The sequence below is a fragment of the Eleutherodactylus coqui genome, chromosome 7 (genome assembly GCF_035609145.1).
Source record: "Eleutherodactylus coqui strain aEleCoq1 chromosome 7, aEleCoq1.hap1, whole genome shotgun sequence".
NCBI lineage: Eukaryota > Metazoa > Chordata > Amphibia > Anura > Eleutherodactylidae > Eleutherodactylus > Eleutherodactylus coqui.
Window position 1 is genome coordinate 214,432,089 of NC_089843.1, and position 27,310 is coordinate 214,459,398.

Consider the following 27,310-nt stretch of genomic DNA (forward strand, 5'->3'; position numbering starts at 1 on the left):
TGGCAGATTGTAATTGTAAGACTGCATAGTAATAGTGACCCCCACAGTAGTAACAGTGCCCCCATAGTGGCCTCAGTAATAATAATGTCCCCCATAGTGGTGCCAGTAGTAATAGTGGCTTACATAGTAAGTGTCCCCTATATTGGTGGCCCTAGTAATAACAGAGAGCCCCACAGGGGCCCCAGTAGTAATAGTAACTACACATAGTGGCCCCAGTAGTAATAATGACCCCCATTCTGGCTCCAGTAGTAATAGTGACCCCATAGTGGCCCCAGTTAAAAGTGTCCGTAACAATAATAGTGCCCCCCATTACTGGCCCCAGTAGAAATAGTGTTCCCTATATTGGCCCCAGTAGTAATAAGTGACCCCCATTATGTCTGCAGGAGTAATAATGACACATCTATTTGCCTCTGGCCGGACAGCATCCCTACAGGCTTTCCAGTGACCCAGCCTGGAGCTCCGGTCCAGTGGCGTCAGCCGCTGCTGAGTCTGTGACTCCTGGCCTCTTCCCTCGGTATCTGGTACAGGATGGCACATACAGACATCAAAGAGGTAAAAGGTAAGCAGTCAATGTCCTGCCACCACTGGCCCCCTGCTGTAGGCTGGGTGAGTGGAATGTCTGTTAGGTTTATGAATTAACATTTGCTCTCACCTGTTTCTAAGGCTTAGTTTAAGTTCTTCTCCTGGGCATACTCCAAAGCTGATGGATGGTTTGTCTAATGTTGTACCCAAGCAAGTGTCCGGACATTCAGGCTTTTCAATAAATAAACTTCTGTAGATGAACAGAATAACAAAATGTTAGTTTAAAATAAAAATAAAATAAATCTTACTATTTGTATAGCGCCAACTTATTACACAGCGCTTTCAGGTAATTTTTAAAAAATTTATTACCCCCCCCCCCCCACCAGCAGGGTGCTCATTTTACCGACCTCGGAAGAATGGAAGGCTGAGTCAACCTTGAGCAGGCTACCTGAACCAGGTGTGGATTGAACTCACAACCTTCAGGTCATGAGCGAGAGCTTACACTCTGCACCACACAAGGCTCTAAAGGACAAAGCATCATTTCGACCAGGCAACTTCAAGTCATTTATTCATGCTAATAACCTCCAAAAGCCTTAAAGGGGTTGTCCCGCGCCGAAATGGGTTTGTTTTTTTTTTTCAATAGCCCCCCCCGTTCGGCGCGAGACAAACCCGATGCAGGGGTTAAAAAAAAAAAACGGATAGTGCTTACCTGAATCCCCGCGCTCCGGTGACTTCTTACTTGCCTTGTGAAGATGGCCAACGGGATCTTCACCCTCGGTGGACCGCAGGTCTTCTGTGCGGTCCATTGCCGATTCCAGCCTCCTGATTGGCTGGAATCGGCACGTGACGGGGCGGAGCTACGAGGAGCCACTCTCCGGCACGAGCGGCCCCATTCAGAAAAGAAGAAGACCGGACTGCGCAAGCGCGTCTAATCGGGCGATTAGACGCTGAAAATTAGACGGCACCATGGAGACGAGGACGCTAGCAACGGAACAGGTAAGTGAATAACTTCTGTATGGCTCATAATTAATGCACAATGTGCATTACAAAGTGCATTAATATGGCCATACAGAAGTGTATACCCCCACTTTGTTTCGCGGGACAACCCCTTTAAAGACTAAATGATGCCAAGTAAAAATACATACATGTCACATACATACATACATACATGTCACATACATACATACATACATAGGAACAAAATGAACTCTAATTTATAGCAAATATAGAGACATGTATTCTGGGAATACTACTTCATGTCTTGATGACCTTCATTGAAACCTTCCATACAACGAGTCTTTCTGAATTCATGTAGGGTTCCCAACTGGTACAGTCTACAGTTGACACACTCAAGACCCTGCCTGACATGGTAGGGCTGGATTTACAAGACGCAAGGCATGAGCTAAGCTTGCATAGTTGAAATATTTTGCATTCCGTATGCATAAGCCATTCAAATCTCATGCAGATGTCTACCAGCACATTCACCTTTAATACGTACAAGAACAACGTCTTTCAACTTACAATTAGGATACACTTGAGCTCAACACAAGCTGTGTTTCATTTGACCGAACCGAACCGTACCAAATGGACCCCATTGACTATAATGGGATCCGTTCAGTTTCCGCTCAGCCCGTTACCGGATGAAAAGTTCTGCATACAGCGCTATTTCTTTTGGAGTTTTGTGCTGGATCTGCGACATAACCTCTGAGCGGAGGTCATAGTGCACATCTGAGAGCAGCCTAACTCTATTAGCATTAGTAATACAAGGATTGTATTACTGTTACATACGGGCTCTGAGAGAGGGAGTGATACTAGTAGGGATCATCCCCATTCTGTTTGAATCAATAAGCTATGTCAACCTTAATTAACTAGTCACAGCAAGTAATAAACCTCACTTCATCAACTGGACGCGGCTTCTATGCATATACTATCAAATTATAATATGCCATATCCTCCATATTCTTCTTATTATCAGCAGTACACTATATTCTATATGTCAGATACCGCTTGTCTCTTGGGTTGCTCGTTATCCTTAGAAACCTGATATAAATCATCTTTTTCTCTGTAGGTAATTTTCTATACTTCTCCAGTAAATTCCTTTGCTTGTTTAATTAAAGGGGTTGCCCCGCGCTGAAACGAGTTTTTTTTTTTTTCAATAGCCCCCCCGTTCGGCGCGAGACAAACCCGATGCAGGGGTTTAAAAAAAAAACCGGATAGTGCTTACCTGAATCCCTGCGCTCCGGTGACTTCTTACTTACCTTGCGAAGATGGCCGCCGGGATCTTCACCCACGGTGCACCGTGCGGTCCATTGCCGATTCCAGCCTCCTGATTGGCTGGAATCGGCACACGTGACGGGGCGGAGCTACAAGGACCAGCTCTCTGGCACGAGCGGCCCCATTAACCAGGGAGAAGACCGGACTGCGCAAGCGCGTCTAATCGGGCGATTAGACGCTGAAATTAGACGGATCCATGGAGACGGGGACGCTAGCAACGGAGCAGGAAAGTGAATAACTTCTGTATGGCTCATAATTAATGCACGATGTACATTACAAAGTGCATTAATATGGCCATACAGAAGTGTATACCCCAACTTTGTTTCGCGGGACAACCCCTTTTTAATGCTAATATTCCAATACCCTGGTGCTCTCCGGATATAACGGGGTGCAGCTGATATCAGGCGCTGCCCGCCCAAACACCAAACATAAGTAACCAAGTGAATAGTGTAAGATATGTTTTTATGTAAAGGCTGTGAGTAATTTAATTGGTTAAGGGCTCCCACCCACTGGCAAGGGCAATAGTGCGTTTTTAAAATCGTTGCGATATCGCAGTTGCCAATGCGCGATTTTGTGCAATTGCGCTGCAATTTTTCTCCCACTAAACTCGCATCGCAAAGCTCTATGTATTGTGACTGTCCTGCGATTTTTTTATCGCGGCGTTTTTGACACTTTAAACTTAACCATAGAGCAAAGCATCGCAACGCAGTCGCGCATGCAATTTCTGCGATGTGCGATGCGATTTTTCGCCAACCATTGACTTGCATGGGCGAGGGAAAAAATCGGACATCGCACAAATATAGGGCAGTCGCAATCGATAAAACAAAAAATCACACCCGCGCTGCAACAAAAAAAATCGCAAATGCGCATAGCCACATTGCAACTCATTTGTTTCAAACTAGAAAGTTTTAGCGCTCAATCGCAGCGCTAAGAAAAACGCAAATCGCTAACGCAAGTGGGTGGGAGCCCTTAGTCCACAGGTATCTTTGCAGTGTGTTGCCTCTGACCAAACTGTACGCGCAGTTTGGCCACAAGCCGATGACATCACAATAGGTATGGACAAAACACCTCCAACACATTTCGGAGAACACATTCTCCATATATATATATATATATATATATATATATATATATATATATATATATATATATACATATACACACACACATATACATGTGTGCATATTCAAGCTTTATATATATATATTTATATATATATATATATATATATATATATATATATATATACACACATCCCCGATAGTTACGCCAGTGGGTGGTGGGGTCGTACCCATCGCTCCAGTGTGCCTCAGTATTTGCATATTTGCTGATTTTCTGCAGTGTCCAAATACATTTGTCCATATAGCGTATATACATACATATATATACATTCACATATATATGTGCACATTATTGAAGCCTCTATGCAATGCTGGCGTAATTCTGCCTCCATATCATTTTTTTTTACATGAGCAACTAATGCAGTGGATTCTGCGCTTTATACGCCAAGTAATGCGGTCCCGTATAACTGATACTCCCATCTATCGTTTGGACACTGGATCTAGATCTTGCTTTACAGCAGCTTGACATTTCTCGTGAGGAAAAAAGCCCGGAAGATTATTCTTTCATCAATGCATTTGTCCTAAATATTCCAGAGAGTTGAAACAAAGAGTTTATTTTGTGAGCCGCGCAGTCCAACGGGACATCTGGACTAACGGCGCTCACTGTAATGTAACTGCTTGCTTCACAGTTGAGAAACCAGTTTTACCGCTTGGCAGCATAAGGGTCATTCTCTCTCCAGCCATAAATCATAATAGAAGTTTATCTCATGTTTTCCCAGGATGTTGATGCGTTTTATTCAGTCGTGTCAAACAAAGTATTTTACTTCTAACAGAAACAGATCTTCTGGCTACTATTTAGGAGGCCTAATATAAATCTTTCATGTTTGTTCCTCCTTGGTCTCCATTGTAACGTCAGATGAGAAACAGATAACAGGTTGGTCTATATAGATTAAAGGTACCTTTATACACAACGACTGTCGAGTACATAAGTGCCCCAGAGCCGTTCCAGTTACTATTGCTAATAGCAGTTTCGCATAGAAGTGATAGTCATCTAAAGAATGGAGGTGGAGTGGGCGGGAGATCTCTTCCGGTTGTCCGGAACGGGTAGTTACTCAAGAGGTTGAGCGACAACTCTTTAACCTTACCGAGAAGTCACTTAGAAGTCATTCTATTTCACTAGCGACTACTGACTTCTTGCTCATTGACCTATGGAGGCCATCTGTAGATGGGCCAAAAGTCGCCCATAATTACTCGTGTGAGTGATAATTTGGGCAACGATTGGCCCGTGTAGAGGCACCTTAAGTGTGAATAAAGGAGCAGATAAAATTAATGTAAATATTGCAAGGAAAAGTGGTACCAACTACGGGATGTGAATTTCTCTTTGGGCCTGTTCACAACTTGCCTTTTACTCTATCCAGGGGTTTTGTCTAAATTCCCCAAAACGGCATCCATGGACAGAACCTGAAAGACCATTGACCACCACTGAAGAAACCTGGAGAAATGAGGAGGATCAATAAATCTCCTTTTTGGAAGCTTTCTGTTCACTTTCGTCATTTTGAGCTAATAGAATAATTGGTCCATCAGATAATGGGCCGGCTTAGTTTTAGAAATGAGCCAACCAGCCAGCTCAATGCAATGACATCACCAACAACAAGAGGGGAGGAAGAATTCATGCCATGTAATGGAAGTAGAGATGAAACTGGACCCAGACTTGATCGGGTAATCCCCAGACAACCCTCAATGATTCAGTCTGTCTCCCACACAGTCAGCTTTTGGTTCTTCCCAATTTGATTGGCTTGCCTATCACACTCAAGTGATGTCACTGCTGAAAACTGTTTACATCACTTGTCTCAGCCCAGCTACCTTAAGCATTCCTAAAATGATTGTATCTTCCTTTCCAATAACAGCAGTACTTTTATCTATGGGCTGTATCTACTATTGCAGGTCAGCCCCATTCACTTGAGCATGTGCTGCTATACCAGAAACATCCCATGGACAAGAGTGGCACTGTTTCTAAAAAAGTAAGCAGCATACTATCACACTGAAGTACGAGGAGTACTATGGCCAACTCGCTGTAGGTCACTGATGGACAAATTGCTGTACGCTTTAGAAACCAGATGAGGAAATTCAAGAGACAGTATCACATTTTATATGGCTTGAAACTAAGAATTTTCATAGACAAATGTTTAATTGTATTGGCTCCTGAAATTTGTCTAGAATGCCTGTAGGTCATGCAGGAAACTGTGTATCAGGCCGGTTTCACATCTGGTTGAAGGTCCCGTTGCAGATCCGGCTCAGAATGCAAGCGCTACATGCTGCACTGTTTCTAATGTCCAAAAGCTGGGCAGCTGAGTGGAAATCGAATGGACCCCATTATGGTCAATGGGGTCCATTCGGCACTCCTCGGTTCCGTCTGAGCGGAGCAGGAAAGCAACACCCCAGATGTAGGTGTAAAACCACCTTAATTTGTTGGATTCTTGGCTCTCCAGCTAAATTATTATTATTTCTCAATCTACTTTCTGAATGCAGGATACCGGATTTTGAGCAAATAAACAGATTTAGCGCAGAAGGCTTGACTTTAAAAAGTTGCAGACATTTCCACTTTTCCTTCCTCCCTGAACTAATGATACTTTGCATTAAAAAAAACTCATTCTTTATACCTTCCATGGGAAAACGACTTGTCAAAGTGTACGGACCAGAAGTCTACTTGGTTATTTACGAGGCGTTATCTACCCAGTCCATAGAGGTGCTTTGTAAACAGAAACCAAGGAATTTCTTAGTGCCCCAAATAAACGATGGCCTTCTTGTCCATTTGAGAAGTTTATGCCTTCTTTTGACTGGTGGTAGTTTTCTGGGATCATTCATTATAATGAATTGCATGTAATCCGTTGTCTTTAATACAATGGAAACAAGCATCAATAGCTCTACAGGAGTCAGGAAAACCAGACCGGTGGCCATATTACTGTATTCTTAGATGTAGCCTGATAAACTTTGGATTTTTCGCAACTTGTTGATGTAAATGTGTGTAATACCTGGTGTATGATTAGGTTGAGACCGCTGTGACATTTAAGTAAAATGGCTAGTTCAACATATTATGTCATTGGCTGATTAGCTGCTTTATATGGTTACATTCTCATAGTACTGGTACACATCACTGCTATTATGGATTATAGCTCCTCTTATGAATTTAGGGCTTCTCCTCTAAAGGCCCCATGAAAAATTAAAAGTAGTCCGAACCTACTGATTCTGGTGGGACCTCAGAACCCTCATACGAGTATGGAGGCCACTCAACCTTCCCCGCAACATATGATTTCAGGGAAAAGGAAGATTGGAAAAGTTACATTTCTACGCATAATCCTTTTGTTTTGCCTAGAAATAAGGGTTCTTTTAGACGGGCTAATTATCATTTGAACGAGCAAGTGATGACTGATGAGTTATTGCTAACTCGTTCGCTCTCGTGTAGCCTGTTTAGATACGACAAGAAACATTCAGAATCTTTCAGTCTTTCACATCCATTGTAGAAGCGAATAAGAGGGACCGACAAGCGAATGATAAGTGAACGAGCCAACGATGATTTTTATGTTAGCATAAAATGGATGATGAACCAAAAGTGAACAATCATCTTTCATTGTTCAGTCATTGGCTCGCGTCTAGACCGAACGAATATCCTTCACTTTCGTTAGTTTGAACGAATTGTTCCATCTAAACGCACTTTAAGCCACCGCTATAGCTGTCTGGCTGCAGTTGTTTCCACTCTCAATATGGAAAGCGTATGCTTGGGCAAACCAAGTGTTTGGTTGAGCTGGGAGAAATAGGTGTTGGTTGAAGGAGCGTTCGACAAATAACGATTAAGGATGTATGGGCACCTTAACCCTTTCCAATCCAATTTGTATCCTGGTTTTCCTAGGGGGCTTACTCTTTTCCTGCTGTTATACAACAGCGCTATATGCTGGATAAAGCCAGTACTGCATGAGGTGACACGTAGGATAGGCTCCGACAGCAGAGAGGCTGGCAATATACAGTAAGAGAACCTCGACGGGCATCTTCCAACATCGGAGCTGTACAGCCTTAAATCATAATGTCTTTAGACGTCAGACAGTGGATTGGAAAGGGTTAAGACAAAGTGCTTGCAGGGCCTTATGGCTTTTATCATTGTGGGAATGCCTTATAACTACATAAGCCTGAAAAAATGTGTGCAGTCCAGAACCATTGAGAAGTAGACTGGATGCAACTCTCAATCTTGCCTAATACAAAGGACCCCCTTTCTTAATAACTTAGGATACTGTAAAAAAATATGGTTGTTATAAGAATTTGGGGGATTTTTAAATTCATTTCCTACATTAAAGGGGTTGTCCAGCGGCGAAATGCAATTTTTTTTCTCTTCAACCTACCCCCGCATTCTGCCCCGTTAAAATCAATACCGTTTGTAATTTAAAAAAAAATCGCTTACCTCCTTCCCAGTTTGCGCAGCATCTTCTTTTCTTCTTTTAAAGATGGCCGCCGGTCCTTACCCAATGATGCACCGCGGTTTTCTCCCATGGTGCGCCGCGGGTCTTCTCCCATGGTGCACCATGGGCTCTGTGCGGACCATTGCCGATTCCAGCCTCCTGATTGGCTGAAATCGGCACACGTGACGGGGCGGAGCTACGCGATGATGCGTAAAAGGGGGTGGAGCCAGAACGCCGCTCGTGCCCGGACCGACCAGAAAGGGGAAGACCCTTCTGCACAAGCGCGTCTAATCAGGCGATTAGACGCTGAAATTAGACGGAGCCATGGCGACGGGGACGCCAGCAACGGAGCGGGTAAGTGAATAACTTCTGTATGGCTCATATTTAATGCACGTTGTATATTACAAAGTGCATTAATATGGCCATACAGAAGTGTATACCCCCACTTTGTTTCGCGGGACAACCCCTTTAAGGACTCGGTCAGAAGAGCGATTTGTTTTAGCGCATGAATAGCTGCACTAAAAAAGTGGCTCTATTAGAACCAATGCTTTCCAATGAAAGCGTTTACATGTACGGTTCTTAGAAACTAATCGAGCTCTTAGTGTTTCCTTCAATTATGGTATAAGAGAAAAAAGAAATAGTGAAAATGATACAATTTTGGCAGTGATTCAGCAACTCTGTAAGATAGGGCTGTTGGAATGCTTCTTATAGGAAATGGCAAATAACTATTAACATACTGCCATAAATTCTTAGATTAACCCTGTGGGTCAATATTAAGGTTATCTTCGCTTGTTAAGTCGACACACACACCTCTAGTAACACAGTAGTTGCCTCTTAACAAATCTTTTTTGGCACCCGTCCTGCCTGAGCTCAACTCTTCAGCGGTCTAGGACAAGTTCCTAACTGAAACCTGTCAGATAGGACCTGGCGTGACTGAAGAGCAACAGACTTTAGAAACGGTCCTGACAAATTAATCAGCAGGGAACATACAAAGCAGGGATGGGAAAATGTATTCCTCTTGGGTTTATGCGTTCCTCACATTTTGAATGCAACTGAACCATTTATTTCAACATTACAAGCTAAAAATGGAATTCTGTCTCTCTCTGTATGAGGCTTAAAGTCTGTCAAGGCACCCCGTAATGTGCCCATATACTGCCATATTACAGAGGCTTCATTCCTTAGAGGCATTATAGAGAATGATGTTCAATGGAACAAAGAATTAGAGGCAAGCAGATGTACAGTAAGCTGCATAGACTTCAAGGGAGCCATATTACAGCTCTGTATAACCCAGAGGTTACATCCGAGCTGGACGCCAAAAACTTCATCTGGATTGGAAGTCATTTATTGCCCCAACAGGACGGCTATACATGTAATATATTAACATAGCGCATACAACAAACTAATATCAAAGTAAAAGTGAGAAATGGGAGGTCTAACCCGAACTCACTGATGCGAGGAGACTCTACCTAAAAGTGGAGCACTCGCTCTGATGAGGGCGATCCCAAGTCATAAACCGAGGGTGACCTTCACTCTTCCTAGTTAGAAAAAAGGATAATGGTAGCTACAACTGATAATACCATGTCTCCCTGAAAATAAGACCTACCCCAATAATAAGCTCTACCATGATTTTTAGGGGGGGGGGCTTGAAATATAAACCCTCCACTGAAAATAAGCCCTAGCTACACTAGATCTAAAAAAGAAAAAACACCTATCGGCGGTATCCAGGTGCCTCGCGCTGGTCCCTGTGCTGTGGCATGCTGCCGTGTCCTTTGTGCTGACAGTATTCTCTTCCTAGTAAAGGGGCTTTGAATACCCCACTACCAGCAAGCGAGTGCTGTGATTGGGTCACGAGTGCCGCGAGCTCAACCAATTAGAGCCGACACTCAATCATTCACAGCCATTCAGTGAATGACATCACTGAATGCCTCTGATTGGTTCAGTGAGCGCCAGCTCTGATTGACTGAGCCAGCGGCGCTTGTGATCCAATCACAGTAACCTGTAACAGGGCCCCCAATTATAATGCTTTATTCATAGTACCAGGCTCCCTATAGAGACAAGAGCGGCCCTCTCGACCCCCTAAGGCTCCTGGGCCCGGGTGTAACCGCATCCCCTATAGTTATGCTCCTGCATTAAGACCCCAGCAGAGAAGTATTCATGTCAGCGTCCAATGTTGGAATGACACTGAGCATGCACCATGTGAGTTGGAGCTGTGATGTCACCCATGTTCCTATCCGATATGCCCGGCGAGCTGTGACATCACCATATTTAACAATACTGTTTCAGCTGATCAGCCTATACATTGAATACCTACCTAGAGTTAGGATAATCATGCATTTCTAGAATTGAAGTGTGCAAAGGTGTCTTTATGCTGTCCAATAATTGACCCAACAGGACATATACACGGCCAATCCGAAAGGCGCGGTTACTTGGAATAAACATGGAGGTTTAGGAGATGCCTGGCTGGGGCTCGTTCAGATATCCTTCTGTGCATGGCTGGATTAATAAGCATTTTCCTGATAAAATGGTGATATTTTCTTTCCACCTTGACTGTTTACTTATAAATCCTACGGGCTGATAGAGAAGACATCTTAGAATGAGAATGAATGGCTCTCATTCCATTCAGGACATCTCAAACATGCCCTAATACCGTTGTAAAGCAGACTGAGGTCCTATTAGAATACAGTCATGTCAATCAATTCCACCATTCATAAAAGGTTGGGTCTAAACAAAGCAATTAATGCTTTAATTAGACAGTCTGCTAGATAGTTCATTGTTGGGATGGATGTCTGAGTCGGCGTTTATATACATTTCTATGCATAAATCCGTTAGTAGGAAGGTTCATAACTACAGTCAAAGCATGATGGACCAAAAACTTTTCTTTTTTTATGAAGCACAATGAGACGAGGAATGAAATTGCTCAAAATATATAAAATAGTTAAGATAAAGATAACTAAATACACAATTGTACATCGCTTAGAATCCAACCAATAGAATCAAGCACATTGTTATACTACCAACCAGCGCTCCACCCACATATTCAGACTCGTCACTTTACAGACTGCTGTGACCGTTCCAGATTATCAACATACAATTGGATAATAATTGTATAGAACAGCAATGAGAGGCCATTAAAAGGACATGATGTGATGGTCTTTTGACTGAAAAAAACACAAATACGGTGTAGACCACACACACGCTCACACGCAACGGCAGATGCCTACTCTGAACTCGGCAAAAAAATGTATAGACATACAGAGACGTTAGTGCAAGCATTGAGAAAGTCATGTCTTTGGTTGACGTACCATACTTAAAACTTTTAATTTATAATTACCGTATATACTCGAGTATAAGCCTAGTTTTTTAGCACATTTTTTTGTGCTGAAAAAGCCCCCCTCCGCTTATACTCGAGTCAGGGAAGGCTTAAAAAAAATCCTCCATACTCCCCTCCCAGCCGGAGTCTGTGTCTCCGGCGGCGGTGCGGCAGGCTGCGTGAATTCTCTCCGCTGTCATCCCCCGCCGTCCTCTTTGCTTAGCTCTGTCATCCCCCGCCGTCAGCGCTGTGTAAGTAAGAGCTGTGATTGGATCGAGCATCAGCCAATCACACCCGTTGCTCGATTATACACTCCTACTCAAGCTGCTTTAGAGTTCTCCCCGCTGTCATCTCCCTGCTCAGCTTTCAAATCCCCAGTCGTCAGTGTTGTGTAAGTAAGCACTGTGATTGGATTGAGCGCCAGCTGTGATTGGCTGGCGCTCAATCCAATCACAGCACTTACTTACACAGCACTGACAGAGCGAAGCAGAGAGGACGGTGGGGGATGACAGCGGGGAGAATTCAAGCAGCTTGTCGCACAGACACAGATGCCGGCTGCAAGGTGAGTATAGAGCTTTTTTTAACCTAGTATATACTGGAGTATAGCTCGGCTTATACTCGAGTCAATAAGTTTTCCGAGTTTTTTGTGGTGAAACTTATTGTCTCGGCTAATACTCGAGTATATACGTTAATATACCTCCTGTCTAAGGGAATATCTCAAGTATTGAATGCTAGTTTTACTAATTAGACATATGTCTATAGAAGACAAATTATATGTAATTTTTTAAAAATGTTTTTGATTTTTAAAAACTTTCTTAGGAACGGCCATATTGGGAGGCGGGGGCACTCTCTTCCTGTATTGCTTTTATAATGGCATGCTTTATGGCAGCTGCAATAAATGGAAATTAATTGACAGAGAATTGTCATAGAATTATTACAGGAAGTGACGGAGAAAAAAACTCCTTTTCCTATAGAGCATTGATAGGGGTGTGCATCTAGAGCCTCATCTGTATGTATAGTGTTGCTATCCTGCATTGTCTAGGCTCCCAACAGTACAATAGAAATCCATCTCTGTGAAGCTGCGTTTAGACGTAAAGATTATCGTTCACAAAATCATTAAAAAGAACGACGGTGAAGGAAAATTGTTCAGTTGACTGAATGGCGAACGAGAATCGGGAGGTTCTCATTCATCGTTTTGTCTCAGCTGGCATGAAAACCAACGCCGGATAGGGCAGTTTAAACACGGATCGGTCAGGGTTTCACATAGGAATGTGAAACACTGAATGAGAAGTGAACAAGAATCGTGCAGTCTAAACAGGCTGCATGAGTGCGGACGAGATGGTGATGATGTAGACAGCTTGTTCGCTCGGGCAAATGGGAATCGGGCAGTTATGTCTTAACAAGCGCCTACTAACTATGTCCAAAGTTTGCAGCAACTGCGCAGACTCTCATCTCCTGTCATACATCATCTATCAGCTGTTTCCAACATTGGAGCTCCCTTTAGTGGGTGATGTACCACCAAAGCTCTCTCGATTGACTAGTACACGTTACTACAAAATTAGAACTACCTCTAAATTTGAAGACCTCCCTCTGATGTCACATGACACCCAGGTTAGTTTAATAGGATTGCCCTTATAAAGCGTATTCTGAACACCATCAGGTGCCAGAGTATTAGGTCTTATTTCGATTCCAGCGCTCTTGCAGTGTGTTTGTGACCATCAACTAGACTTTGTTTGACTACTCTTTTGCGTCCCAATTTGGCATAGCCTCTTCTATCAGTCTCTAGCTAGTTATGGTAAGGGGCATATAGTGGGCTGCTACCTGCTAGTCTCCAGGATCTATGTCCATAATGCCTTGCAGTGGTCCCTGGTGTACACTGGAGGAAGGAAGGGGTCTGTTAGACTCCATGCTTCAATGCTGCCAACGCTAACCCTAAACTGGTGATAAGATATCCAATATACCCTGCCAGGTTCATGACACTCTCACTCTGCTAACTTTGCCCCAGTCTATGCAGCAAAGCTGGCAAGTGGGCTGCTGAAAAACTCTAATTGAATGATGTATCACCAATTCGAGCGATATGTGCATTTTGGAGGGATTAAATCAATGAGCTATCAGTTGTGAGGAAGGGTATTCATGAAAGATAGGAGTAGATGTTTAGTTGATTAGTAGGTAAAAAGGAGGTACCAACTTTGAGTAAGAACCGGTTTCGTACGATTAGACACCACTACCTACGCGTTTTGAGTACACCTGCTTGCAATTTTTTGCTTAACACCAAGTCAACCAAACCACTGGAAAAGAAGGAGATACGTTTCGAAAAAAAATATAGAAAAAATGAAGGCTGGTGCCATTTTAACAGAAGTCAATCTTTCGAGCAGTCTAACAAAAGTAGCTTGTTGGTACCCCAATGGAATAAAGCACCTGGGGCACATGCCCAGTAGCCCCTTGGATATGCCCTGAGTCTAACAACAATCTCTGTCTCTATGTTGAAGCTTTATGCTTGTGTGGAATAATGTGTTCTATCTACATTTACGTATGTGTTTCCTCAGGCTCTGTTCACATCTGTGTTGTCATTTCCAGTTGTCCGTTATGACAGAATCAGAAACAATAGAGTGCTAGATTCGTCACAGGATGGACACCAATGGCGCCTGATGGACCATATTGACGAGATTCATCATTTTCCATCATGGTGTCTGTTATTTGGCCAGAAAAATGGTGCTAAATGTTGCAATATTTTTTTCGGCAGCTCCGAGTCTCTGAACGGAGCCTCCGTCACATGTGAACAGAGCCTTAGTTGATATTATTCACACCATAGCGCACAATGAAGCAACCTGGTAACCAATGTATTGTGAACGGCTCATTGACGGCTGAACTTTGATATGAGAAAAGATTCTTCTAAACTGGTCTGTGGACAAGCAGTGATTTGTGAAGTTCTATAAAGAGACTATAGAAGAGAAAGGTAGTTCTTTGTTGAGAAGCAAAAGGAAACACTTCCGCACAAGATATTCAAGGTTTGACTTTTCAATGCTCTTGACAAAGTGGCTTCCTTCTCCTACAGCAATGCTTGTCTAGGGGTGGGAGGAAAAATGTGTGGTCTATTGTTTATAGGATGCCATACCCAAGAGGTACATACTACAGCATTTTGGGTCACAATGCTTAGATTTACAAGACACTGATAATGTCAGGACAGAGAAATCTTAGAACCATAAATTATCAGGTCTCTTTATCTTCCACTCATCCTTAAAGTATTTCAAGAATTCGACAAGGAGGTCTTGTAGACTCCGTAAGAATCGTTAAATGAAAGTTTTTAGAATGTGGTTCTGATTAAAATGTTAGTGATGCTATAGATACATAGAAGCAGCTTTATTGTAATGGCAGGGATCCCGCACTTTGTGTAGGGATCCATATGGGAGTATGTAGATCCTTTGTGGATCCTTTCCTTCAGTTTTGGTGGGTGTTTTCCAGACACTTTGAGGCATCTCAAGGCAGTTTTTCTGCCCTTGGAGATGCTTGATTGATTGGTCAATGCTTTGACCTATCAGGTCTAGTTGTCGAGCACAGGGGATAAAAAAGTTGGTTATGGGGTGGATGAGCTGTTAGCTCACCCATCTCTGGAACGGTCGCTGAAGTCACCTGCCCCTCCCCCTTATTGTTTTTGTTTAGAAAATGAATTGCTTATGTTGGCCCCGATCTTTCTTGTTAAGAGCGGGGTAAAAGTCATTCATTAATTGATTGGACTTGTCTTTCTGATAGTGTTGGTGGAGTTTGAACCTATAGGCCGGTGGTGGCGAACCTATGGCACGCGTGCCAGAGGCGGCACTCAGAGCCTTCCCAGCTGGCACTCACCGCCGTTGGACGCTCACCACATTAGTAAATACCGGCAGGGTGCCACAGCTCCCCTGCTGGTATTCACTCGACAGCGCTGCTAGAGGCGCTGATCCCGGCGCACACTGTGATGTCAGTGTGCAGCCGGGATTCTCCTCCCCCCTCCTCTGGCATCTCCTACTTGGTTCCGCAAGAGCAGGGAAGGGAGGAGGTGTCTGGCAGCACGTCACAGTGTGCTCCTGGGATCAGTGGCAGCAACAGCGCCAAACAGAGGAGGTATGGCGGGTGGGAATTTGGGTCTCAGAGGGGAGGGAGGAGTGCTATTACTACAGGAGCCACTGTGGGATGTCGCTATTACTACTGAGGGCCACTGTGGGATGTCACTACTACTATTGGCTACTTTGGGATGTCAGTATAACTACTGGGGACGCTGTGAAGTGTCACTATTACTACTGGGGACCACTGTGGGGTGTCACTATTACCGCTGGGGCCGCTGTGGGATGTCACTATTACTACTGGGGGCTGCTATGGGATGTCACTATTACTACTGGGGACCACTGTGGGGTGTCACTATTACCGCTGGAGCCGCTGTGGGATGTCACTATTACTACTGGGGGCTGCTGTGGGATGTCACTATTACTACTGGGCTGATGTGGGATGTCACTATTACTACTAGGGCCACTGTTGGATGTCACTATTACCACTGAGACCACTGTGTGGTGTCACTATTACTACTGGGGGGGCCACTGTGGGATTACGACTGGGGCCACGGTGCGGGGTCACTATAACCACTAAAGCCGCTCTGAGGGGGTCACAATTAGGGCTGGGGCTGCTGTGGGGGGTGTCACCCTTACTGCTGGGGCCGCTCTGGAGGGGGGGTCAATATCACTGCTGGGAAATGTTTACACGAGGTGAAAATGCTGCAGAATGACCTCAGCGGAAATTTCTGTGGCAAATTCCACAGCATTTCCGCATCCAAAAGAAGTCAAAATCTGCACGCTGTCTATTTTGAAACAGCCTTGTCCTTTTAAGAACGACTGAGGTAAAAATCATACGTCGTGATAAGCCCCGCCCCCTGACATGTTGGCACTTTGCCATAAATAAGTGGGTTTTGGGTTGCAGTTTGGGCACTCGGTCTCTAAAACGTTCGCCATCACTGCTATAGGCCCTTTTACATTGGACTCAAACGAGTAAAAATAAACGTTAATCGTTCAGTGTCAACGCAGCCAACGATCGGACGAACGATAAAACGTTTTGTTCCCCATCGTTGGCTCATTCATGAATCATTCGACTTAAATACCGATCTTTCAGTCATTCTCAGTCCTTTATGCAGCGTTATGTGAACGACTGAACGAGTCCTTGTTTGAACAAGCCAACGATGTATCTGCCTGTATAAACTGGCTGCCCCAGTGAACTTTGACATTGTTGGCAGGTCTAGACGGACCCTACAGCCAAACCCATTCTTTTTGTCTGTCTTGAAATTTCAGTGTTAATAAAAGTTGAGCAGATGGGCTCTCATTTTGATCAAAATATGAGAGCCCATCTGCCATGACAGCAAGTGGATAGGAGATAACTTGCTGATCAGTTGAGGTCCCACCAGTTGGGGACTATTTAGAATGCAGCCCATGACAAAGTGTGGGCAGTGGGAGCCATGCATGCGCACCTCCGCTCCATTCCCTTCAATGGGACCGCCAGTTGCTCAGCTTTTAAATATAATGAAGGTGACACTAATAGAAAGTCAGACACAAAGTAAAATGTAAAGTATTTCAATTTGGTCTTTAGAGATTACGATTCCCCAGTAAGCCATGACATATTAACCCTCGCAATGCGCTCTCTATTACAGCCCATTTCCACAACTGTCCCATGTAAACTTATTCATCTGTCACCCACACACAACTCATTGGGTGTCTCTTAATGTCTTTAGAAACCAAATTCTTGGGAGCCGTTCAAAGAATTTAGAACAAAAAGATACCACCTGCGACACTTTCTGGTTGCCTTTAGTTTCGTCTCTTTGTCGGGGCAAATGGAATTCCTTTTTAGAGTATGTACAGTGTGATCCTGCCCGCATTGCAGGGGATTTTCTACATTGAAAGGCTTAAAATCTTTCATCTAAAGACCTTCTAAAATAAACTGATAATATGACCTCCCTGGCGAAAACGCTTCTGGTATTACAGGGCTGACAGCTGGATAGTCACATATACTTAACCCTATACGGAAAAGTAAAAGTTCATCCAGACTTTTTTTTCTAGAAGGCATGCAATGTGTCATTATAACGTTTCTTGTGCCCCAAAGAGTAACAGCGATTTAATTGGAGACATAGTATAGAATCGGTGCTAACACTTCATTATGCATCACTATGCATTGCCCGTGGCAGGAGTTAATGCCTCACTAAATAGTCAAGAGCACGTTGGCAGGACATAGCTCCGGTTAGCAGAGGAAGTTGTAAAACACACAGTGTGCAGCGTACCGTATACAAGAGTTAGGCCGGTATCACATCTGCGCTGGAACCTCGGTTCGGAGTCCGCAGATCTGGCACAAAAGACTTCTACTGGTAAAATGCCAGGCTGCTTAGCGGAAAGCGAACAGATGCCAATATAGTCAATGGGGTCTATTTGGCACTGTTCGGCTCCATCATAAGATGGGCCGGTTTTGCCAGGGGATTCTTCTATCCTACTCCCCGCCACAGATGTGAAAGTAGCCATAAGGCCCTTTTACACGCAAAAATGATCGCTCAAAATTAATTCAAAAGATAGGGAGAATGACAGTTTGAGTGATCATTTTGCATAAACTGCTAATAGGCACTAATGCTTACAAGCAGCTTATTACCTTCATCTGCATGTAAATTAGCTACCGGAGCTGTATGCTGACAACAGCAGGTGATCTGTTACCTGCATACAGTTCCATTGTTCTGCTGCTGGGCTGCAAGCTGAATATAATGTAATCAGCGCTCCCTGTGGAGAACACAGCATGCAGTCCCTGCTATCAGCTCTCTGGCCGAATGTAGATTTTAAGCTCGCCCAAAAATCATCGTTCAGCCGAAGAGTGAAAGATCGAAGCATTTACAGACAACGATTATTGCTCAAACAATGGCTTTTGAGCGATAATCGTTGCATGTAAATGGGGCTTTAGTTATGTGACTGCATGCAAATAAGTGTTTTGTGTGATTCGTGTTCTGCCATGCCGTAACTTAGTTATCAAACATCATTTTCTAGGTAGAAATCCTATAGAAATACACGAGTCAGGCACTAAACTGCCAAATTATCAATCTCATTAAGCAGAGTAAGGGCTCACTCACACAGACATGAGCGCATGTCAGGTGCATAAATATGCAGCGTATGTACGCGTCTCAGAATAAGCTTCCGCCTGGATACTTGGTGCGTGCAAATACCCCTTGTAGAAGAGCCCATGATATGCAGTGAATGTGCAGGTTTCTTGCATATGTTCTACATACTTGTGCCGGCCCATTCTCTTCAATGGCCTATTGTGGTGTGTAAGGGTGGCGTAAGATGAGCATGTTTCACAATACGCTCGCTCCCGCGCAATTTTATTGTGCAGGAAACAAGTATATTTTGCATGCCTGTCTGCACTGCAAATTCACACAGCAGGGGGATCACCCCGCCCCCTGGTTTAAATGGCTAATTAGCCTAACGAGATGTCAGTGAACTCAGGTATGTGCAGCATTTAGCATATATACCCGTGTGTGCAGATGTGCGTGTTTGCACGGCTCCTATACATCTCTATTGGGCTCTTTGATAGAGCAGGTCCTACCTTTTTTCATGGGCCCAAAAAAAGAAGTGAGAATGAACCCAGTGAAATCAATGGGTTCTGTTCTTCGTGTTTTGCATGCAGGATTCTCCATGTGTGCAAAAAAGAGCAAAAACACACTCATCTGAAGTAGCCATACGGGCTTAAACAGATAGCCGTGATTTCAGAATGCTTAGTCACATGTTTGTATATCGGCCGGGTTTTCACGCCCAGCCGATGTATGGTGTGCCTTTCTGCAGAGGGAGGAGGCGTTCTGAGTGTACTGAGCTCCCGCCCCCTCTCCTCTCTTTGCCACTATTTGCAATGGGAGGGGGTGGGACTTAGCTCCGTCCCATCCCGCCCCTCCCATTGTAAACAGTGGCGAGGGGCGGAGAGGGGGTGGGATCTCAGTGCACTGCTCCCAGCTCTTCCAGCCTCCTCCCCCTGCAGAGAGAGACGCCGTATATCGGCTGGGCGTGAAAACCCGGCCGATATACAAACAAGTGACTAAGCCCTCATGGTTGTGTTTCTCGCACGATATTACTATACACGAGTAAAAATAGGCCTCGCCTTACCTTTCTGGCACGTAGTTTTTATACGTTCAAGGAAAGGTAGGGCGCAACCTATCTTTCTGTTTTTTTGTTTTTTTTTTACTTTGGACCGGTTCATGCAAATGCTGGTGAATTACGCTCTTTCGAATGAGCCTTACATGGTTATGACAGCGCTACCGGAGTGATCCCAACATGGGGTTAATGTATTATAAGTTGTGTTACTGTAAACTGTTCACGCCTACATAGAGACGCAGTACTGAGTCAATGGGTTACTGGGTATAAGAGAGGAACATACTGTACACCACTGGGATGGTACCAGCACCAATGCGTGTTTCGGCAGGACTTCATCTGGGACGTCATCCCAGCGAGGTTCACATTTTAAAGCGTGCTCCACAAATGACAGAAAATGTCCACGGAATACGAGAAACGGGTGAACCCCCTAAGGACCAGGGTGTTTTAGTCCAAAAGGACCAGACGCTTTTAAGGGATTTTACCCATGTGATGATCCTATTTTTTTTTTCAGCTACCAAAATAGTTTTTGCTGGTTTTCTCGACGTGACATATAGGGCTATTATTTACATCTTTTTTTCACAGATTTTTTTTTTTTTACAGTTACTTTAGTTTTATTAAGGGCAAAAAGCTAACCAAGTAGGAACCAAGTAGGAGACGTCGGGGGACGAGGGAGGAGGAGGATCCCGGCTGCACACTGACGTCACAGTGTGCATCGGGATCAGCGCAGCACTGATGAGTGAATGCCGACAGGGGAGCCGCGGCCCCTGCAGGTATTCACTAATGTGGTGAGCGGCCGATGGTGGCGTGTTTTTTTATTTTATAGTTCTTTTTTTTTTAAATTAATATAGTTACGCTAAAATAAAGTACAAGAATGGGTTCCTCATTTTGTTTCAGAAGTTCTGATATATAGTTTGGCTCAGATTACAGGGTGCACACGGTGACGGTTTTGGTTGGCTTCAGCGGTGGGCTGTTTTATTTTTCATACATATTTTTTTATTTTATTCTGTAATTTTTTTTCTAAACTTATTTTTGGAACTATTTTTTTCAACATCTTGTCCCCCATGACATCATATAAGACCCCCGGGGGTCATTCACATTGTCTTTTTTTTCTATTTCACACTTTTCTACTGTAGCTTGTGCATCCCATAGGAGCCTCAGTTACAAGATAAAACATCCCCCTATAGCAGTGCTGGCGAACCTTTTAGAGACCGAGTGCCCGAAGTGCAAACCCAAAACCCACTTATTTACTGCAAAGTGCCAACACGTCAGGGGGCGGGGCTTATCACGATGTATGATTTTACCCCAATCGTTCTAAAGAAGGACAGGGCCGCTTCAAAATAGGCAGGGTGCAGATTTTAATTGTTTTTTGGATGTGGAAATACTGCAGAATGTCCTCAGCGGAAATTTCTGTGGAAAATTCTGCAGCATTTCCGCATCCAAAAAACAGTCAGAATCTGCACGCTGTCTATTTTGAAACAGCCCTGCCCATTTTCGCCACATGTAAACGTATGCTAGCGATAGTAGCGACACCCCCCAGCGGTAATAGTGACCCCCCCAGCAGTAATAATAGTAAAAAAAACCAGAGCGGCCCCCCAGCAGTAATATTAATGACACCCCCCAGAGCGGCCCCCAGGCAGTAATAATAGTGAAACCCCCCAGCGGTCCCTAGTAGTAATAATAGTGACACCCCCCCAGCAGTAATAATAGTGACACCCCCCCTGCGACCCCCAGCAGTAATAATAGTGACATCCCTCCAGCAGTAATAGTGACACCCCCCAGCGACCCCCAGCAGTAATAATAGTGACATCCCTCCAGCAGTAATAATAGTGACATCCCTCCAGCAGTAATAGTGACACCCCCCAGCAGTAATAATAGTGACACCCCCCCAGCGACCCCCAGCAGTAATAATAGTGACATCCCTCCAGCAGTAATAATAGTGACATCCCCAAGCAGTAATAATAGTGACACCCCCAGAGCGGCCCCCCAGCAGTAATATTAGTGACACCCCCCCAGCGACCCCCAGCAGTAATAATAGTGACATCCCTCCAGCAGTAATAATAGTGACATCCCCAAGCAGTAATAATAGTGACACCCCCAGAGCGGCCCCCCAGCAGTAATATTAGTGACACCCCCAGAGCGGGCCCCCAGCAGTACTAATAGTGACATCCCTCCAGCAGTAATAATGGTGACACCCCCCAGCGGCCTTCAGTAGTAGTAATAGTGACAACCCCCCAGCAGTAATAATAGTGACATCCCTCCAGCAGTAATAATAGTGACACCCCCCAGCAGTAATAATGGTGACACCCCCCAGCTACCCCCAGCAGAAATAATAGTGACATCCCTCCAGCAGTAATAATAGTGACACCCCCCAGCGGCCCCTAGCAGTAATAATAGTGACACCCCCCTGCAGTAATAATAGTGATACCCCCAGAGCGGGCCCCCAGCAGTAATATTAGTGACACCCCCCAGAGCGGCCCCCCAGCAGTAATAATAGTGACACCCCCCAGCAGTAATAATGGTGACACCCCCCAGCGGCCTTCAGCAGTAGTAATAGTGACAACCCACCAGCAGTAATAATAGTGACACCCCCAAGCAGCCCCCAGCAGTAATAATAGTGACACCCCGCCAGCAGTAATAATAGAGACAGCTCCCAGCAGTAATAATGCCCCCCAGCGCTCTCTCAGCAGTGATAATGCTTCCCCACCCCAGTGGTCCCCCAGCAGTGATAATGCCCCCCTCCCCCAGCGGTCCCCCAGCAGACCCCCAGCAGTGATAATGCCTGCCCCCAGGACCCATATACTTACCCGTCCTCCTCGTTGTAGTGCCGCTCCTCTTCTGCCCGATCGCTGGTGCACACTGACGTCAGTGTGCTTCCGGATGCCTCCTTCCCCTGCTCTCGCGGAACCAAGTAGGAGACGTCGGGGGACGAGGGAGGAGGAGGATCCCGGCTGCACACTGACGTCACAGTGTGCACCGGGATCAGCGCAGCACTGATGAGTGAATGCCGACAGGGGAGCCGTGGCCCCTGCAGGCATTCACTAATGTGGTGAGCGGCCGATGGTGGCGCGTGCCAGCAGGGAAGGCTCACGCGTGCCATAGGTTCGCCACCCCTGCCCTATAGTGACATTAACACTAACAGAGCTGATCAGGGTCTGCGAAAGACCCTGCAGCTCTGCCTTAGCAGGGGGCAGCTGGCAGTCATGTGATCTCTGGGTCAAATAGCAGAAGTGACACTTCGGCTTTCTCTCTTCACTACATAGCGCTCACTGAGCACTATGTAGTCTTCAAGAGAAAAGGCAGAAGCCGTAAAAATGGCTTCTGCCTTCTCCTCTGCGTCCTTGGCTGTGACTAAGGACGAATGCACACAGCAGGTCCGGATTCCGACAGCGGAATCCCACAGTGGAATCCAGCCCTGATCGCGGCTGGTGACCCCGCCTACCTGTCTTCTTTCTTTTTCTGTACTGCAGATGGTCCAGCCATCGTACATGCACAGTATAGAATTTCCCACTCGGTTGCTAGGTGATGACGCGGGTACCTGCAGCCAATCCGAAATTGCCATTACGGATAAACTGCGGGTTGAATGGCTTCCATTGACTTCAGTAGAAGCCGTCCATGCAAAGCCCGCACAGAAATGGAGTATACCGCGATTTTTTTTCATCCGCAATCGGAATCCGCAATTGGTTTCCCGCTCGTGTGCATGAGGAATCACTTTTGCTTTGCATGCTATGGGCGTTAATTGCTGTGGTCACCTGCTCCGTATTCCTCAATTCACATCCGCCCATGTGCATTCACCCTAACAGCAGAGGACCCGACCTGCTACATTGCAGGAGAAGGAGCTTTAATCCCACGCCTGTATTTTTACCATCTGCCGTGATTAAAGCCCAGGACCAAGCAGTGTAAATTTACAGTGCTTGATCCCTTAATGGGTTAAATAAATTATCCAACGTGCCCTAACTGAAGAATGTCGCAATATATTAAAAGTAACATGTTGGTATTAACGACAGGTGATGAAGAACCCCATAAGGATTATCCCCATTGCCTGCAAACTCTGGAACAGACTGAATGAATAGCCTAGTATCACCTCGACCTACGCTGGCTATACAAATACAATCGTTTGCTGACCCCGTGTTGATTTAAAGCACACAGTAAGAATACCCTTCAAATTGCTATTACTTGTCTTCTACTAATCCGGAGTTACACCCTGGTTTACATTGCAGAGCAGCATTCATAATCTCCTGGTTTCAATTGGAAACAGTCCTCAAACTTGTCGACAGACGCATCCGCTAGGAGATACTGCAGTGCAGTTGGACAGTTCGGCCGCTCTGCCGCGATTTTACTTTAGTTTTCGTCCGACCGTGGGGTTTAGCACATATCATCCTTGATGAGGCGCGCTAAACGCAAAAAATAGAACAGACTCCGCTTGAAAATCGCGGCACTGGAAAGCACCGTCCAGTGTCGCACTCGAGTGCATGTCTGTGAGGCTCCATCGGTTGCTAATGGAAGTGGTGTACCACGATTTACGCGCCATTTAAAACGCTGAATTAATCGTGGTAAAAAGCCCCTGTGTGAGACCTATATCGGATCGTTGTACACTTCCGGGTGGAAAACTACAATTATCAGAATCTGAATCACTAGTTGATGTTCTGAGCAGGGATTGAGCCTCTGAGGCATGCTGGGAGATTTCAGCTTTGAAGCCTGCAGAATGGTGAATGCAGTTCCACCCTATAAGGCCTTATTCACACGAGCGTTTTATCGTGACCATTTTGCCGCAATCAAACGTTGGCTGAAAATCGCGACCATCTAAAGTAATGGATTCCAAAGCATTCATTCAGATGGCCTCTTTTTAGCCACATCGAAACATCATGGCCAAATACACCATGTCTTGACCGGCCGGAAAAGATAGGTCTTGCCCTATCTTTCGGCCGCGATCAGCTGGTGGGTCCCATAGGCTTCTATGGGAGCTGCCGGCAAAGGGAGAGTATAGCAGTGGCTAGCGCTGCTAAACTATGTCAACTGGCTCTATTGAGCCATTGGAAGTATTTCTGCCGGCCGAAGGAATTCTGCCATGTGAATGAGCGAGAAATCACGAGATTAAGCCGTTCATGCCTTTTTCGGACGCAATGCGGCTAGATGAAAAACGCATTGCTAGTGTGAATGAGGCCTAAGACAGGCTGACATCTAGGCCTGAAAAGAGAGGAACGCAACGTTCCTTCAACACTCAGTTTATTTTTATTCCTCTCTGGTCATTTAACAGATTACAATGTTCTTCATAGATTAGTGACGCAAGTGTCACCTCTGAATTGTTACACTGTAAAGACGATGGTCACATCATAGCACTGGAAGAGGGCCTGCCATTGGTCTAAAGTCAAAAAGTCCGTGGGCTTGGTTGACTGGCTCTACAGCGGTGGTCCTGCTCACTCTACCCCCATTTTTTTCTTTCCATACTCACCTCCCTTGTCAGTTTTAGCTATAGTAACACATGGTTACAGTGTATCACTTTACATTCTTCTGTTCCATCATCAGAAGAGAAAAATGGAAAGCTGGACCTGTCCTACAATGGAATCAAATGGCACCAGAAGGACCCCAATTCATTATAAGGGTCTGGCTTCTGTTATGGCGTCCAACATTTTCTGGATGAAACAGCGCAGCATGCTGGGATTTTTGGATGGATCTGTGCCAGAGGACCGAACTGCTGTCATTCCGAGAGTAGAGAAGAAAAACTAATCGAATAACAAAGTGACCATTTTCTAGCGTTCAAGTGTCACCAGCCTTTGGTTGCTTTCACATTTACGTTAGGAACTTCCGTTAGAAAGTTCCACCATAGATCTAACACAAAATGCCAGAAGAAAAGTCCGGTATGAAGGACTTTTTCATCCGGTTAAATTCCAGGAACATCTCATTGGAGACCAATTGGACACCATTAAAGTCAATAGGGTCCGTTCGGTTCATCATAAGACGGATCCATTCGGCAAGGGGATTCCCCTTTCCTACCGGAGCAGGAAATGGAACCCCGAACGCAGATGTGAAAGCAGACTTTGACATGTAGTACCCTTGATTCTGTATCCGTTCCAAGGAAAGATCATAAGTCCCTGCCCTGGTAATACAGACATTTCAGTCTCTCGACCTAATATTCATTTGCAGCGTAAATTAATTTTGGCAATTTCTGGTTGGGTATGGTATACACTTTTCATTCTTGATACTTCTCTATCTTCTTTTGGGCTGGACACTAGCGGGAATATTGCCGACATATAAACCAACAATAATAAGAGAAGCCACAACATTATAAGAAAGACCGTGCAAGGACTTACATGCGTTGTACGGATTATCATTCAAGCATCTTAGTAGGACCGTCTATCTCACTATTCTGCAACATATTCTATAGATTCGGTAACGGTGGTACGGCTTAGTATTAGCTTACTGTCAGATTGCTTCTATGAAATATGCAGAAGTCAAGTTCTTTCACACATTAATTAACATCCCTCGTTATCAACAATACATGCATTTGTCTAATTCGGAAAAAAAAAAAAATAAGGACCCTTACCGTTTTTACATAATGTCCCGTGGGTAAATGTTTGAAGATGCCTTAGGCTGTGGGAAAAGACGAAGCAGGAGAAGCAACCTCCAAGCTATAGCAAGTAGCGAAAAAGAGACCTACTCAATAGTAAAAGTGCACAGACATCTCTTTCTGTACATGGCATGTGAAAAACACAGAGCAACAACCTCCGTTCCAATGTCTCTTCCAACATGGAGAAGCAGAAGGGAGCCTACAAGAGCTCAGAACATGCATCTTCTCTACCGAGAACTTGTGGCGAGGACTTTCTCCTCTCCTACATTGAGACTGCAAGCAGTAAAGCCCAGCACTTTGTCACAAGTGAATGATTTCCTCCACCTCCCCCTCTCGTCCACATCACTCTACCAAGACCAGGTAATCCCACAAGGAGGCTGGGCCTGATTGGCTGGGAGTCTTGGAGAACTGGATTTGCATTACAATAGAGATGAAGGCCCTTGTAAAGTTGGAAAATGGAATCTGGCACTCAAAAATCAGGAGCTTCCCTCCCCCTTCAGCTTCTTATTGCGTGCACGATTTTCATTCCACAGCAATAGTTATTGAAGGAAAGGTGGCATTGTTAGAAAAGAAGAAATCCCGTTTACGGGGCATATCGACCATTTATCTAATCAGTGCCTACGAATAGCAAAAAAAAGTTCACATCAAATCAAGATATTCAGCTGTGAAGGAAAAAATAAAGAATTCACTCCTAAGTTTCCCTAAATGATAAGGATCACATTTCACAGTATGTTTTCCATTACCGCAAACAGGGCGTAACTATAGGGGGTGTAGAGGTAGCAGTTGCTACCGGGCCCTGAAGCCTTAGGGGCCCAGCGGCCTCTCCATCACATAAGAAGACACCAGTATTATAAACAGCACATGGTAGGTAGGGGGTCCTATTACAGATCTTGCATCGGGGTCCAAGAGCTTCTGGTTACATCTATGACTGCAGAGTTGCAAACATCTAGAACTCAGGCTGAATCGGATTCCACATGCAGGATCCCGCACCGGAATTGGCC

General features: G+C 44.9%; 1 protein-coding gene across 1 annotated transcript in view; it reads right to left on the minus strand.

The window, feature by feature from the left end:
* The window catches only part of SHROOM3 (shroom family member 3), an 89,629-nt gene extending 63,070 nt beyond the window's left edge, over window positions 1-26,559 (minus strand). The window contains exons 1-2 of the mRNA XM_066574343.1: window positions 26,286-26,559; window positions 653-772 (exon numbers count right to left, since the gene is read on the minus strand). The gene's annotated coding sequence lies outside the window, so the exon portion shown is untranslated. The remainder of the gene's footprint in view (window positions 1-652; window positions 773-26,285) is intronic.
* Between the last annotated feature and the right edge of the window lie 751 nt (window positions 26,560-27,310).